The sequence below is a fragment of the Macrobrachium rosenbergii genome, unplaced genomic scaffold (assembly GCF_040412425.1).
Source record: "Macrobrachium rosenbergii isolate ZJJX-2024 unplaced genomic scaffold, ASM4041242v1 13908, whole genome shotgun sequence".
Lineage (NCBI taxonomy): Eukaryota > Metazoa > Arthropoda > Malacostraca > Decapoda > Palaemonidae > Macrobrachium > Macrobrachium rosenbergii.
The window spans coordinates 1,850,759-1,868,428 of record NW_027100725.1 but is presented as its reverse complement, the minus strand read 5'-3'; positions in this window follow the sequence as shown (position 1 = coordinate 1,868,428).

Below are 17,670 nucleotides of genomic sequence, written 5' to 3'. Positions count from 1 at the left end.
AATAGTATAAATATTATTATATATTATATTATAAGCATTTATAATATATATATATGCTGGTATAATATATTTTTTTATATATTTAGAGTGTAATGATGAGTCTTGATGACAACACCCGTCACCCGTGCTCACTCAGCTTCCTTCCATGCCGGTGCTTTCACGAACACTGCATAAGCACAGGAAAATTTATTGTCGACGGTATTCCTACTCTTCCAAGTACCACATATGGATTTGAGATCCCAGATAGCTTTAGAAATCTTAGTAATGGGGAACAATTTTTACAATTTGACTCTAGCTCACAAGATACCCTCCGCATTTTAATATTTGCTACTGACAGTGGACTAAGTGATCTTGCAACATTTGTTATTTGGTCATGTGACGGAACTTTTAAGAGTGCGCCTAATCAGTATATCTAAAGCATAATATTCTATATTCATGTGCAAATTGAGAAAGCAGTTTTGAAAGACTATACTATATGCTTTGTTATTTGTTACCCGATAAAAAAAGACAACTTATCTGCGACTATTTTCACAGTTGAAAATTATGCAACCTTTGGTTAACCCAAGTGAATTGATGGTAGGCTCTGAAACTGCCATTCATAGAGCATTCACTTCTGTCTTTCCAAATTGTTCAATGGTGGGATGTTTGTTCCATTTAGGGCAATCATATATATATATATATCGGAAAGTTACTGATTTAGGATTACGAGAAAAATACAACAGTGAATCTGATTTCTGCTTAAAAGTAAGGTGCTTTCGGCATTGGCCTTTCTTCCAGTAGCTGATGTTGAGGAAGCCTATGAAGAGCTAACAGATGATGGTTTTCCTGGAGAATTTATTAGTTACTTTGATGTCAACGATATGGGTTTAGTGAGAGATGAGTCATGGCAGAAGGAGAAGAAGAGAACCTCCGTTATTTCCAATGGAATTATGGAATGTTAACAGCAGAATTGTTAATAACTTGCCAAGGGCAAATAACACTTTGGAAGGATACCATTCATCATTAAAGTTTTCTTTAGGCGCAACCCATCCTAATATTTGGCGGCTGATTAAAAGTTTGGAGAATGAAACTGGCTTCATTTAAACCAAGATAACTCGCATTCAAGAAGGATAACTACATAAACAAAAAAAATATAAGCAGATTAATCAGCGCATACATACTTTACTTTTGTTGCACATTATGATGATTCTGAAAAAAAAAAGAATTTTAAAGGCTATTGCTCACAACCTGCACTCTTTCTAAATGTCACAATAAAATTTTTTTCTATAATAAAAATATATATATATATATATATATATATGATATATATATATATATATATAATATATAAATCATGTCACAAAAATGTATCAATAAAATTATATATATATATCATACATATATTAATTCTGAATAACTTGGGACAGATGTGAGGAGATTTTTCATGATGAAAAATGAAATTTTGCGACAGATATATGCCATATTAAATACACACATATATCAACATTATACTACAACTACATCAATTTCGACATAGAAATTAATATTTCAAAGATATATGATTTAAATCGATAACAATGGTTCATATATAAACTTTTAAATCATCAAAATAATATTCAATGAATAAAACTTTATGAAATTTCAAAATACAAAAAATAATGCAATATATTAAATATGGATTAATGTAATCCCAATTAACACAAATACTCTTTGAACAATATTTATACACAAAATATTTGTATAAGATGAAATGAATTGATATAATATATATTATACTTGTTAATTCCCTGGAATGGTTGAATATATTATAAAATATCCATACATAAAAATTAGATTAATCTGATAATTTTCCCTTTTAAAAAAAAGACAACTTGTGAAATAGCATATAACTCAAATCTAATAATTTTTGTGAATTAATCTTGCGTCAGGTGAAAGGAGGAAACAATGAAATCATTGGAAATACAAAAATAATTGATATTTTGAACAAAACATGATTTTACCTAAAAACATGAATGGAGAAAAAGAATCATTGGAAGTTCTGGACTAGAATGAATTCTATGCGCTAACTAAAAATCATTAAAACGACATTAGTGGACTAAACAACTCAACTGCTGAAAGAATTATAACAATATGAAAACCTCGTCTAAAAGTATCAACTAAATGACCGTGACAATGCTAATTTTGCACTTCTTTTTCTTGTCCAACTGAAGTTTTTGGGGCGCTGGTTAAACTAATCATTTTAAAAGACCTGAAAAGATGGTTTATAAAAGCTAATTTATTGGACTGACGAGAATATTGACTGAATTCTGTTTTTAAAAGCATGGAAATCGTCATTAAAGAATCGTTTCGAAAAAAAAAAATGGGTCTGAAGAATTGGACTAAAACTGATTGATGAAATTTCACTGACTGGTTTAAAAATCATTGGAAGAATATCTGGACTAAAATCACTAAATTTTAACAAATGAATCGTTCTAAAAGATCTAAACAAACGAAACTTTGGTTAAAGGTCATTTAAAAGGGCTGACCTAAAGAATCATTTAAAAAGTCGACCAAAAGACTTTAAAATCATTGGACTCGAGGTCGTCTGATTAAAGAATTACTGGACAAATAAAATTTCAAAAAATGACTTGAAGTCGACCTCGATAAATAAATATGGACGAAGTCGTTTGCTGGATTAAAAATCATGGATAAAAGATTATAATCAATCAAGGATATAAAAGATATCCTAAAAATCATTGGATAAAAGACGCTATATATGCTAATATAATATCTCGAGCTCGTATCATTGGACTCTGCAATAAATAATTTTTATTTTTATGAATAATGAATGTCTGCAATAAATATTAGATTTTTTCTTTTGTATTTTTTTCGAAGAAAAGACGTGGATCCTAAACCTTTGAACGTAACAAATCTCAAATTCAATCAAAAAAAAGAAAAGCTAAAAATCATTGGACTCGGAAGACAACTATCGCTGGACTAAAGAAGCTCATTGAATCAACTAAAAGACGCTGGACCTAAAACTTGATGGACAAAAATCTCATTGGAAAAAGACTTGGACGAAAAAGACTGTAACGACAAAAAAACAAAAACTGACCTCGATTTGGAGTCCGCATAACTTGGAGGAGTGACTAACAAGACAACATTCAAGTTACGCGAATAATTAATAAGTACCACAAGGTTGGTTGGTCTTCAAGGGAATAGAACGACGCTGCTAAATACCTCGTTAATGATCCTGGTTCCTTCGGTTGTTTCAGTTCTGAAATGAAGCTTGACAGAATCTGTCTGAGAGGATATTTTGGGTCACGACAACAAATTCTGCCTTGGAAAAACACTTATTACTAAGTTCCATCAATAATAATTAATAAAAGTAGCATCATTACATTGAAAAATATTGATGGTGATGATGACGTTGTAGAGACAAATATACTAAAGCTCTCTCTCTCTCTCTCTCTCTCTCTCTCTCTCTCTCTCTCTCTCTCTCTCTCTCTCTCTCTCTCTCTCAGTACATTGACCGTTCCAGTATTTTTCTGTAAGCTCTACCACACCACAAATACGTCCCACAGTTGACCAAAGCCTCCTGCCTAAAAATAGCAACACAAAACCCTAAAAAAAAAAAAATAGTGGCGATATTCCTCCCCAATACTCAATGGAGCATTCAGTATATAGTAATGCCTTTGTGCAATTGGAAACGAATGATAATTTTTAAGCCCCGTGCAATGTGTCTTGCTAACGCACTGGACGGACACTCAACAACGCGCAGATAACGCCTACGTGGAATATCAGAGCTGAATCAGGTTCTGTGAGCTTTAAAATAATAAATTTATTGTCATAACTAATCACACGAGTCCCAAATCGCCACTTTTCTTAGGTAATTCAGATAGACTTTTTGTTATGAGCTGGTGTGTTATATACTTGTCGCTGTCATTAATCCCAGGCCAATTTTGTTTCAGCTTGTCCATACGAACGATGGATACATCCACACAAGTATTATTATTATTATTATTATTATTATTATTATTATTATTATTATTATTATTATTATTATTATTATTATTATTATTATTATTATTATTATTTAATTGACAGAGGAGAAGTTATTTTTGATGCCTCACTAACTCAGGGTTAGACTTTTCTCCCTTTCTCTGTCTTCTGCACACCCAAGGACCATCAACTTTCTAAGTACAATTTCAAATAAAAATATAATAAGCATGATTGAAGATATTATCTATCTATCTATATATATATATATATATATATATATATATATATATATATATATATATATATATATATATATATATATATATATACATATATAATATATATATATACATTAATTGGAAAATAACGCAATACATTTGACTAAATAATTCCTTTCTGCTACCTTGCTAAATTAATTAAAACAAGATTATTTTATTCCTGTAATAATCACTTCCTCCAAAAACAATAATATCTAAAAGAAAATAATATTGTATAAGCACGAATGATATTTGAAAAAAAGTAATTGAAAGTCTTATACACGAGAATATCTCATTGAAAATAATAAAAAAAACTATTGTTGGCATTGCCACTTGTTTATGTGGCCATTCCTTACATGAGCAGAGCAAATTACAAAATTAAGTTTGCCAGACAACCACAAACTTAGATTCCCTGTTTGCCCACAGAGGTCACGTCACGGCCAAGAAAATGCCATCATTTGTTCAACACACACACACACACACACACACACACACACACACACACACACACACAGAGAGAGAGAGAGAGAGAGAGAGAGAGAGAGAGAGAGAGACTGGGATCAGCTGATCAGCTGAGAGCAAGAGGTGGGTCTAGTTTAGCTGACAGACCAGAGTTGGGATCAGAGAGAGAGAGAGAGAGAGAGAGAGAGAGAGAGAGAGAGAGAGAGAGAGAGAGAGAGAGAGAGAGAGAGAGAGAGAGAATTTCAAGAGAGACTAATTTGCATGATTCATCAGCATGAGAGAGAGAACAGAGCCATGAACTATTTGACAGTAACCAGATATGCTCAGAAGACTCATATTTTGAGGGCAAGATAGATATAGATAGATAGATATATATATATATATAATATATATAGAGCATATATATATATATATATATATATATATATATATATATATATATATATATATATATATATATATATATATATATATATATATATATATATATATATATATATATATATTACATTAAAAAACAACGTAAGGAAATAAATGTAACAATTCCTTGTTTGCAGGAAATTAAATATGAAGCCATACGAAAAGAATGGCAACACTACAGTATATAAACATTTCACTACATTACTACAAGTGATTACAAAAAAATACATCTGGTTACAAACGAGGTCTGCAGTAGCCTCGACCATTAGACCTACACTTCCAAAAGCTTCCAACATCAACGCGACGAAACAACATTCAAGATTTCTATCTCTCAATGAAATGCAGAAAAACACATTTCGAAGGTTCCTGTCACTAACAACAGCATAAAACAACATGAAACAACAACACCAGAGAAGTTTATGCAAATGGAAGATTCTGGACATATTTAGACCGAATCGTGTTTTGGGTTGACAAGGCCTCAGTCTCATCTGTTCTCAAGATATTCGCGGAAATTCCAGCCCCAGTGATTTCAAAGGGACTTACGTGAATTCGACATGAAGTGATATTCGTGCATTAATATTTGTTTGTGAGTATAAAAATCACCCAGATATATACAGAAAGATAAAATTATTCTGAGCAGAAAATGTTCTATACACATACATCTTAATGCTTCGTTTGTCAGTGAGGTGAATTTTTAAAATTACCGTTACCATTAAACGGGCAAGTAAGCTGGCACGTACGGGATGTCAGGGATATGGGAAAGCTGATGAGGCGCGTTAGGCAACTCAATTGCTGTTAGCCTTTTAATTATGATTTTCTCTTGCAGGTTATTGAAAAATGTAACATTAGTCCCTTCAACCAGTAAAATTAATTTTAATGATTAGCTTTACGCATCAAGAAAGTAGTGTAAATGTTGCTTGGCAACATTTATTTGTGATCGTTGAATTCTAGCACAAACTGTCTTGCCGCCTCGTCACGGAATTGTTGCATCTGGAGTCAGGACTAGGCCTACGACTATGCTGAATGAGTGATAGTGACAGTAACCATGAACACAAGGGATTGTACAGTAGATAGAATGGATACTGCACTTTGAACAATGTCAGCTGTTTACCTCTTTCGGTAACTGTATGAATAGGCTGCCTTTGACAGGAAAGAATGAAGAAGGTGAATTTTCCATAATGTTCCCATTCTTTTTAATCTGAAAGAGACGAAAGCGTTTTCACAAGAGCGCTTTTTTTCCTTTGACTGGTGTGTGATGAACACTTTTGATTGAGATGGAGAGATTTTTAATAATATGTTTTAAATCTTTGATCGGTGTGTAATGAATAGGCCTATCTTTGATGGAGGGAGATTCCATTACGCTTGCTTTTCTTTTCCTTATCGGAGTCCAGTGAATATATACCACTGACAGAGAGAGAGGTTTCAATGATGCTTGCACTTTTCCCCTTTGTTCAGTATCTAAAGAATACCTTTGATTTGGAGGTCTGTTATTCACATCGGCCTCATCGCCCATTTCCTTTTTTGTATAACAGTGGAGTTCACGACCGTGTAATCTAGAAATGGAACTGTTGCAAAACCCATAAATAAACATCTTATCTGCATATTCCACATTAAGGGAACGGTAAGGCATTGTCTCCAGTTTCTTGCTCTCAAAATGAATCCCGAATTTGACTCTTGTGACCCGGACACGCTCACTTATCTTGCGGAAAAGCGAGACTGTCCTGGTTCAGAGTAACAAGTGAACTGATCAGCTCCATCCCCCACTCCCCCCCCCCCCCCATATCCCTGACTACTCACTCCGACATCCCGTACGCCATCTTACTGTACTTGCCCTTTAATGATAACAGCTATTTTTAAAATTCACCTCACCGAGAAATGAAGCCTTAAAATGCATACGTTTATATAACATTTTCTGCTCAGATTGACTTTTTCTTTCATTTCCCAAAATATTTGCATCCCAACAAGCAATGAATAAACAAAGCAAAGATTAAAATGCATCATAAATGAAATTGTCAATTAAGAAAAACATCTAACTCAAAATTTAGTCTCAGTCCAACTAAAAATCTGATTATGGCTAATAGCCTGCAAACTCAAAAACTCTCACATATTCCATTACAGACTTTGTAGAGTCTAGTCTCAAGTCTCCCACATAAAATACTAGACATTGCAAAGGTTTGCGACTGTCTTTCTCTATGATCACACCAACATGATAACATCATGTTATTGCCCACAAAGTCATCACCACAACCACAACCATGACATCTGTCACAAAAATGAACACAGATAATACTCCCAAAAATATATAAGTCTGAACTGTACCTTATTCTGCCAATTCTAAGAGCTCGCCACACTCAAAGATAATGTCTTCACGATCCCGATCTAGGTCTGCTAATGAACGACCGAACTAACTTTTGGGCAGAATTAGACACAAAATAGAGATTCTATAACACACGAACTCTTGTACGCGCATAGCGACTTGGTCATATGACTCGGCCAATACCGCGTGTTGGTCATATGACTCGGCCAATACCGCGTGTTCATCACATTAACTGCTGAGATGATCAACTATTTGCTGAATACAATCGATTCTGCAAGTGACGGCTTCAAGAGTACCATCTCGCAACCAAAAATTCTTCCATCACACTCTGTACCTTTTAACATTACGGCGGCCATATTTTCTGAAATAGTGCTCGGCCACCACATAAGAGCGTCTCGCTCTCCATAACGGCAAACTAAAACAAAAGGATATGTATAAAACATAATATAGGGCTTATGCTCAATTAGCAATATCTCCTGAACTACATTAGATATGCCCTCATGACGTACTTGCACATCTACTGGGGTATTGTCTTAGAGCACTTGCGTGAAGTCTTACAATACAAATGAGCTTTACTACTATATATAATAAGAACTATCAGAAAAATAACCACTAAAATCATTAAGACAGCTGGCAACAAATATTCACGGTACTCGACCATGAACGTATCCTCGGTCATCTTCTCAGACTGAGGAAACCGGTATCTCCCCAGAAACACTGGAAAAAGTTGATTGGGATGCATATGACGCATAAATATCTTGGAACTGTTGACACTGACGGCTAAGTACAAGAAAGTGTAAACAGGGCCATTCTGCAGGATCCAGTCGAGACAAGAAATCGAAGGGTTGAACGTCGTCGTCTGGACATTCTGGGAGGAAGTCGTGATGGGGCACCTTTGGGCAAGCGTTTTTGTAAGAGTTTGGTGGTGATCACTTTGGTATTCATCCGTGGAAACCCCTCAAAGTCACATTTACGGTAAATTTTGTTTCTTAGATACTTGGGACAATTCACAAAGTTTTAGATAACACAGATCATTGTTAAATTTACTGTCACACCCTGTCTCCCTATTCTCTAATTCACCAAAATGAACAATGCAGCCAGACCAAAAAAAGTCAAAAAACAGAGGTCGGGGTCATTTATGGTGTCAGCTATGGGTTCCATTACATCCCAACTAATTAATAGTAAATTACATCTTTTATATAGCGAACTGTGGGTTCTGCGACATCCTAATGCAATAACTGAAAATGATATTAAATTGAGAACAATGGTGTATAATACAAGAAATTCAGGATTCCACAGGGCGAACGTGGCGACAAACAAGAATTCAGATCATCCCGAACAGTCACTTTAACAAACACTTTATCACCCATCGAAAAAGCTACTAACTCGATTTCGCGTTACTTTTCTCTACCATTGCGCGCGAACTAAGTTCATTCTTTACTGATACATGCAAATCTTTTCAAGGCTGGAATTTATCAACGAAGTGACCGGACATCACCCTGAAGTCGCTCTGGCAACAAATCGAAAGGTCCTTTCAACGAACACCCATACAGTGCAAATGCTGGAGATATCGAGGGGAACTGTCATTCGGGAATGTATTGATCGTTATCGCACTTCATCTGGGATTCAATGTGTGTCCTCCAGCGCCGTGATTCGTGTGGTGCTTCGATTCGCAGTTTGGCGATGAAACTTCCCATAACCCGGCATCGCTTCAGGTCCTACTTGGATTATAGATAACTTTCTTACAAACTATAAAGAGGGCTTAATTTCGATAATAAGAAGCCTACCGTTAACAGACATTCGAAGAGGCCACAAACGATTGGAATGCCCAGAAAATTCACAAACCATACTTCAGATGACTGGGTCCAAAGCCAGGATTATCGTCAGTCATAATAAAAACAGACCTAAGCGGACTGGCCATCATTCAGACCCAGAAGGCCATAACACTCTCTGCTTCACCCTTCAAGGGAGATGAACGAAAGACACGACACCGTCGGCCCGGCTTATTCTCCAAATTAGCGCAAGTGGGGACAAAGGCCTCCACTGCGGAAAACATATTTTGCCAGAGAACTTTGACCTGACGTTACGAAAGTTTGGCCACCTAAATGAGAGCACACAAATTTACAAGTACAAGTGAGAATTTCTGCAGACAGATGTTGTTGATGACTTCCCCCTCAGTATCTTCGGTGCTGGTCAGCTCTGGGAAGCCCCTCAGCAATAAATTAGGTTGGTGCAGCCCAGTTGGAGTTAGAGACGGAGAGACGGCTGCAAGCAGAGAGGATGTCGATGTCATTTTCACCCATTACGTTACACCACACCCATCGTCGCCTCACAAACAACAACCAGTTCTGTGACACTATTTCTCCCGCTCTTCCAGCCCCAACCATGTCCTCACAGCAGCAGATTGAACCCCAGTATCAGCGACCAGGGGGCCACCAAAGGGGCCTTAGTTGGTGCCACACAGGGAAACTTGCTCCTCAGTGACGGGAAAAAGGGCCAACATCTGCCCACATTATGCCCTTTGTATGGTCAAAGGCATCAAAATTTCTCAATATGGTGCCACTGACCATCTAGTCTTAAAAAGTGTTCAAAAAACGGCGGTTGATGATTCAAAAAGCGCGCTCCCTCCCCAACAAAACATCTTAAAATGAAGGGAGGAGAGAACGACTGCGACGGGCCTCCTCCCTCCGGCACATCAGGCCAGTTACTACCACGCGTTTTGAACTTTCTGCTATAAAACAAGGAGAAGGCCTCAAATTTTGCATCAAACACGCACCACCCCTGGCCAGTGTGTCAGGTGGGAGTCTTCCTGCCAGTGAGAGCTCCCTCAAAACAGGTGGTTTACCTGTGGGGGGAACAGAGCAAACGTCCCCCACCCCGTCTCCGTCTCTCAAGAGTGAACAATTCAGTTCCTGTTCTTGAAAAAAATTGGAACGGGGACATACCATGCCTTGTTGGACAGCAGAGCTTGTGTTCCCTGTTTTGAGGAACTGGAAAGTGATGGGGCTTTAATGGCGTCGAAGGGATGTCTGTTGTTGAACACTGCAAGTGGCCATCAGATAAGGATCCGGCGCACTGTCAACCAGCAGATTTGACCTAAGGTGGAATCGTAATGTCTTGAGGACTCACAAATTCCATGTTCTACCGACGACTCACATGGAAGGAATTCATCCATTATTCTGGGAATTGGTTTAAAATCTTCGAAAAGCAAACAAGTAGTGGCTTCTATGGGATCGACGTAAGGGTTATGGAAGTGTCGATGCCAGTGGGAACCAAAAAGGCAGTACCAAAAACTTTCCGTCTTGGGTGAGAGGAGACAGTGTGTCAAGGTGGCCTGGGCATTCAAGGGGACACATCTCAAAAACTTTCTTGCAAACAAGCTGGTACCTGCTACAAAGCCCAAGGAGGGTGGGGAGGTTATTCCTCCCTCCCATCTCTATTCCCTTCCTGTCGAACCCAGCACGAAAGTTAGAAGAAGGTACACTCATAATATTTAATCCCCATAAAAACTGGGCAGACTTCGTATCTGCCAGGAGTCATATGCTGGAATATATCGGACGGGAAGGCGAATGAATGTTTTATCAATGTAAATAGTAGTAGGTTCAAAGCAATTATCTAAATATTGTCTTTGTGATTTATCTGAATAAGTAATCACCTTTGCCAACAGCGTGATAACTTGACTTCTGAAGTGTCGGCCCTGGGAAACGTGTTAAGTCAAGGTCACTATCTTATATTCATGGCTTAGAAGATCTCTTCAAAACAGCTGCCAAAGCAACACCTTGTATATTTTATCTGAATCTTGATAGGAGACATAATTGGGGAAGTTACCAAGATGAAATTGCAACTGAGACGAACTCCCCAGGAGAATTGATAAGTTACCCTTTAGAATAGAGAGAGAGAAATCATCCCCCATTCATCACAAAGCCTTATAGAACACCTGCATGTCATCAACAAGTAATCGATGAAACAATCAATCAATTGCAAAATCAGGGTATTATTAAAGAAAGTCTCAGACTCTCTTAGGTTTCTCCACAAGTTTTTTAGTTAAGAAGAAAGATGGCTCTCTCAGGTTGTGTGTTGGTTATAGGCGACTGAATGCCATTCTGAAAGATAATGCTTATCCATTGACCCTCGATCTATTGAACTTTCCGCCTTAAAGTAAGGAGACCTAAAAATTTTTCACCTCGCTGGATCTCAAGTCAGGGTCTACCATCAAATAGGGACATTTAGATGAAAGAGTAAAGAAAAGGACAGCCTTTATAGTTAATAATCGGCTATTTGAATATAATTTCACTTCCTTTTGGATTAAAGAATGCAATCGGCCCAGGTTTTTTCTCAAGTAATGATGTCAGTTTTAGCTTCCATATTATCTTGTGGATGGTTTTTGTATACCTGAACTTGATATCATTGTAATTCCTGCATACATTAAGAGGAGCACATGGTTAACTTGTTAGAGGTTTTACAAGCGTTAAGGTGTCATGGCATGAAAATTAACCTAGATAAATGAACAATTTTTTCAGGCAATTTGAACTATGAATCCTATTTTATCACATCATAAAACAAGAAGGCCTTAAGCCTTGTGCTCGATAAGGTTTTAGCAATTAAAGAATTTCACTCCAGCATAAACATGATTTGAGGATGTAGCATTATTTTCCTTTTTGACTCGCTGAAATCTTATTATCGTAAATTCATTAAGAACTTTACCAGCGTCGAGACCGTTAGATGCATTTTGTTAACCTGACCTGATTTCCAGATTCATCTGAGAAGGAACAAGATGCTTTTCAGAAATTAAAAAGATGCTAACTATATCTGAGCTGACGAACTCTTGGCTTATCCAAGGTTCGATCGTCCATTTATTGTGACTACAGACGCAGCAGAGTTTATCATAGATCGGAGGAGTAATATCTCAAATAGACAATGAAGGTAATGAAGAGACCAGTTTGTTTTGCATCACGAGCATTAAAAGTGGCAGAGAGAAATTATAGTACTTTCGATCGAGATTCCTGAAGTTTTGGCAGTCCTTTGGTTGCTGGAGAAGACACCGCTATTTTTTACTGGGACATAGAGTAAAATTTTCACAGATCACAGAGCTAACGACGTATTTAAGAAGAGCGAAATTTCTAATCAACTGATTCAAATAAATGTTTGAATTCTGTGTTAATTTTAGAGTTTGATATCCTAAAAATTTGCATATTCCAGGCAAAAGTAATAGGGTGGCGGATGAGTCTCTCCAGGAACGTCATAGTTTTAGCATAACAACAAAAAAAAAAAAAAAAGAAAGGAAGAACGACAAAAACAAAAGTTAAGTTTCTGGGTGGGTTACATCAACGGCGATGCCAGAAAACGGAGCACTGGTGCCAGCAGCGAACGACAAAGCTAAAGTGACAGTCATTTCGGATGGGAATCACCACTTGCTTAATTAAGAACACAATTCACTGGGCACTCACAGATGGGTTTGATCTTGGCCAAATTTGGGGTGACAGCAGGATGAATGCAGGTGGAACTCCGAATGGGGAGTTCAGAGTAAATGCCCAGAGAATGAAAATGTGGTTGATTTTTGTGGGTGAGTGCATTCAGAGCTGGTTCAGAGTCAGGGTTCTGAAGCCTGGATTAACGTTCAAATCAAGGCCTGTGTGAGAGGTGAGAGCAGCTAAAAATTCCACGAGTTCTGTGCATTTCCATTTCACATTGAAGGATGTGTTCTTCATTGAAGGGGACGTCTTGTTTTGCAGATATGAGAAAATTCCAGGTGATATCCAAGGCCGAGTGGTCTTCTTCAGGAGCTTTAATAGAGAGAGCCATGCACATGATCCATGTACAGTGAGTCTTATGCTGGGCATGTACTGTAGGTATAGAGAGATCCCTTAGAAGAGCCCGTGAGCATTTCTTTCTTTTGGGTTAGAAATGAAATGGAATAACTAGATTTGTAAAAAGTTGTCATTATTGTAATACAATGAAAAGCAATGAATAAATGTGGTCCCAAAGGCCCGATGCATGTGGCCTGTGGTACCTGTGAAGTGAACAGAGTTTAGTCAAAATATGGATGTGGTTGGACCATTTGCCTTCTGTGCAAGGGCAATTCAAATACATTTGTGTGTTCGTGGATGCATAAAATACGTTGACATTGCACGTATGACTGTGTGCGATGGAAAATAAGACATGATAAGGTGAAGTGGCCAACAAAGCGTTATGTTCCTCATGTGTCGAAAAAGAACAAAATAGGATGTTGGTCAGTGACAATGCAAACGTGATATTCATCAATAAAAGTGATCCGTGAGTTTAAATAGACTCTAATGCAGATAACATGTCACCATTAGAATCTTATCAAAGTCAGCCAATGGGCTTAGTTGAGTCCCATAATCGTGAAGTGATCAATATCTTAAGATAAGTCTATTTTTGTCTTGGATCACCCGTAAAGACCATAAATCCACAATCGTCCCTGTTGAAACGGCTGAGCTGGCTTCTTAACACCACTTATAACAGCTCGATTAGGGACATAATACTTCCTGATGTTCGGGCAGGATATTCGATTACCGTACTCGATGGTCTTGGACCCAAAAACAGATCCCACTATAAACACTAGTAGAACAGTAGCGACGGGTTTGTTTTGTAACATGTTCACCATTAACTGAAGTGTTCAAACTATCCAGCGACTGCTGTTGAGGGCCAATGATCAACAATCAAAAGGTACCATCTATATAAACGCTCTTCCATCAAAACTGTACCTTTGATTCCCCAATCCAGGTAGGGGATAGAATCTACCTGAGGAGACAGCAAATAGCAATGCCGAATACAATAGAACATAAATCATATGGGACCATATCGTATGAAAAGATCAAACACACCACTGCGAGTCATTCAGCACATCTGCACCGGGGCCGTGAGCGAGTAACACCTGTCCTCACCTAGTGTTGCAGTTGATCTCTCGTGCATAAATAACCAAGGGAGCAAATTTGACACCTCTGTATACCCGGGACTGGCTGGTATTTGGGAGAAGCAGCCAGTGGAAATACAGTAAAGGCGGTTAGCCATGAGGACCGAGGGGATGCACGCGATGCTATTAACTTCAACAAAACCGCTCAGAATCAAACAAATGATATTGCAATCATGAATGAGAAGGGTCAGTGATCAAAATTTCTCAAAAATTGTGATTGGCTCCCATTTCCTTATTATGGAATCAGAGCAAATCAAAACGTTTTAATCCCAACAAACTTTTTGGTTTCTGGGGTTTTGATTTTCCAATATATTTTATGTCAACATCAGGTTTTCTGTGTGTCATATTTCATCAGGACTCCGGGAAATTTTTAAATCAGAAGGACTTGTATATAAAAAAAATCAATTGCAACATTCCAAAAATATGGAAAAAATTTAACAACATTGCACTGTCTTAAAAAATTGTTTAATAATACACCAACCTAAGACACAAAATGCATCTGTAAATAAATTTTTGTTATTATTGTTTTTGTGTAGTTGTATTAATAAATATTGAAATGAAATATATGTTATAAATTTTGCTTGAAATAAAAATTTCAATTTTTATTATGTTGTTGTGTCTAAATTCCAAATTATTGTTTTATAGTGTTCACTTCTTTGCCAAAACTTTGTACATTCACGGGATGCGATGTGATTAAAAATGTGATGAATAAATAAACACCATTTTTTTATGTAAAGATAATTACAGGACTTGATCTTTTAAAAATTTTAACTCTTTTTTACATATTGATCTCATTTCCAGAATAGGTTAACCGGAAATGAGGAGATTTGAGATGAAAAATAAAATAAAATGATAAACAAATCACATAAATAAACCAAAATGAGTAAGTAAAAGATAAAATGATAATATACAATTTTTTTGTGTTGGTTATAATAAATGTTCCATTCACTTGTAATAAACATAATTAACAAATTAACAGCAGCAGTCAATAATAGGGCAATTTAATTAGTTAATCACCAAAACAGGGCAATAAAAATAAGAGGCTCTAACAGGGATTAACGGGTAACAATTAGGCAGTAAGGTCATGGCTTTAAATAATGGACAGGGACGCAAAAATTTGGGGGGATCTGGTATTATCTCAGTCTTCACAAGGGCCCTTCCCAGACAATCCTAATGTGATAGTCATCTACAGTTAAAGACTGAGGGTTCGCATTACAGGTTAAGTTGCAGGTCCCTAACTTCAACAAAACCGCTCAGCCCTCGTCATCTTCCCTCCAGCCTCAAAGGGTAACCTTGGGCATCCTCCCCAATCCCCTGTTAAAAAAGTTCGTTGATTTAACTTTCTCACGTGATTACCTGGCACTTCAAATTAATGATCAGGCCTAAATCACTAGTGCCTTGGGCACAAAGGTGACTCAAAACATCCCAACAAACTCGGGGTTTCAAAATGAAAGCATGCTAAGAAGATTGACCGTGACCGGTCAACTGTCAGAGCGTCCTGCCACTTCATCAGGATCTGCCGGGGTTTAACAGGGAAAGAAGGACTTATATATATATAAAAACAATGACGGGCAATCTCCGATCCTCCATCATCGGACGTCCTCGATCCCTTGGTTCCTCAGCATTCATTCTTCTGTCAAGCGAAAAGTAAAGTTTATTTGCTGCAGCTAGATACTCGGGGCCTTGTGTAAATTTTAGCAATAAATATCATTGTTAAATATAATGTATATATATATTTAAGCACAATACAGTATGCATCAAGATATATATCATCAATATATATATATATATATATATATATATATATAGTTATGGTCACTTTTCAATGTGACTACCAGGTTCTTAAACCACACATCATATTGAGACTGGAATGGGCTGGTGGTCCGCAACAACCAAAGGAGGTATAAAAAAAAATATAGTCACTGTAGCCTTAAACCTACTCTAGTCTTTACATATTTACAACTTTGAGACAGGTTCTGAAATGAAGAGCGACTTCACAAAACAATGTATATACATTACTATAAACACTTCAGTATTAAAATAATTACCAAAACCAATGTCATATGCAAAATAACCCCAATGATCAATATTAATACCTTCAATATAATAAATAAGCCACATTAGTGAAGTAACCATAATTAACAAATTAACAGCAGCAGTCAACAATAGGGCAATACAATGAGGCAATAACCAAAACAGGGCAATAAAAATAAGAAGCATAAACCATAATTAACAAATTAACAGCAGCAGTCAACAATATGGCAATACAATAAGGCAGTAACCAAAACAGGCCAATGAAAATAAGAGATGTAATAACAATGTTAACACTCAACAATCTCTCTCGATCTCTCTCTCTCTCTCTCTCTCTCTCTGAGTGTATCGACTCTCCTCTCATTAACATAATGACTTACCGTGCATTTCTTCAAATTAGTAATACACAATTAAATCATTTAAAGAAGCCAATTGCTCAAACAGGTTTATGACAAGAAATGAATAAAACAAACCAAAGATTAATTTGCATAATAATTATTACTCAGATAATAAACTTCATAAAACTAAAAGCACTTCTCATTAAAGAATTGTCATTATGGCTCAAAATAGCCTACAACTCAGACTCCAACTCACAACTGGAATAATAATCTGCCTTTCGTTGGAGTAACAGTCGAAAGATCCACATGTCATTCCAGGATGACCACAGACATCTGTTGAAAGCAATCTCCGATCCTCCATCATCAGACGACCTCGATCAAGAAGTGCAAAACACAATAATAAGGCTGCCAATGAAGAATCCATTCTTCCACATGGTGACTATGGTTTAGTCAGCCCTCGACCTTCGAATATTCTTATCCTGCTGTCCTCCAGTTCAAAAGCAATTAAGCCATCAATAAAACATCGCAAGTTGAAGACCATCTCCGACTCCAAGGTGATACTTCAAAACACAGGTGATATTCAAAACCAACTGCTGATTTTCACATCCTCAACCAAAAGCTGTTGAGAACCAGTTCGTTAATCGATTCCTTTTCCAAAGCCTAATCTGACTTAAGAGAAAACGATAAGACGAACACTAATCACCTGATCTCTTCAGGAATCAAACAACAACAAAGATTTTACATCAAACCTAGTTCCAAACAATGCTGTTTCACAAGAAACAATCCAACAATATGTGTCCTTTAAATATATATATATATATATATATATATATATATATATATATATATATATATATATATATATATATATATATATATATATATATATATATATATATACAAACATACAAATCACTGAAAATTAATTCACAATAAAATTAATGCTCAATT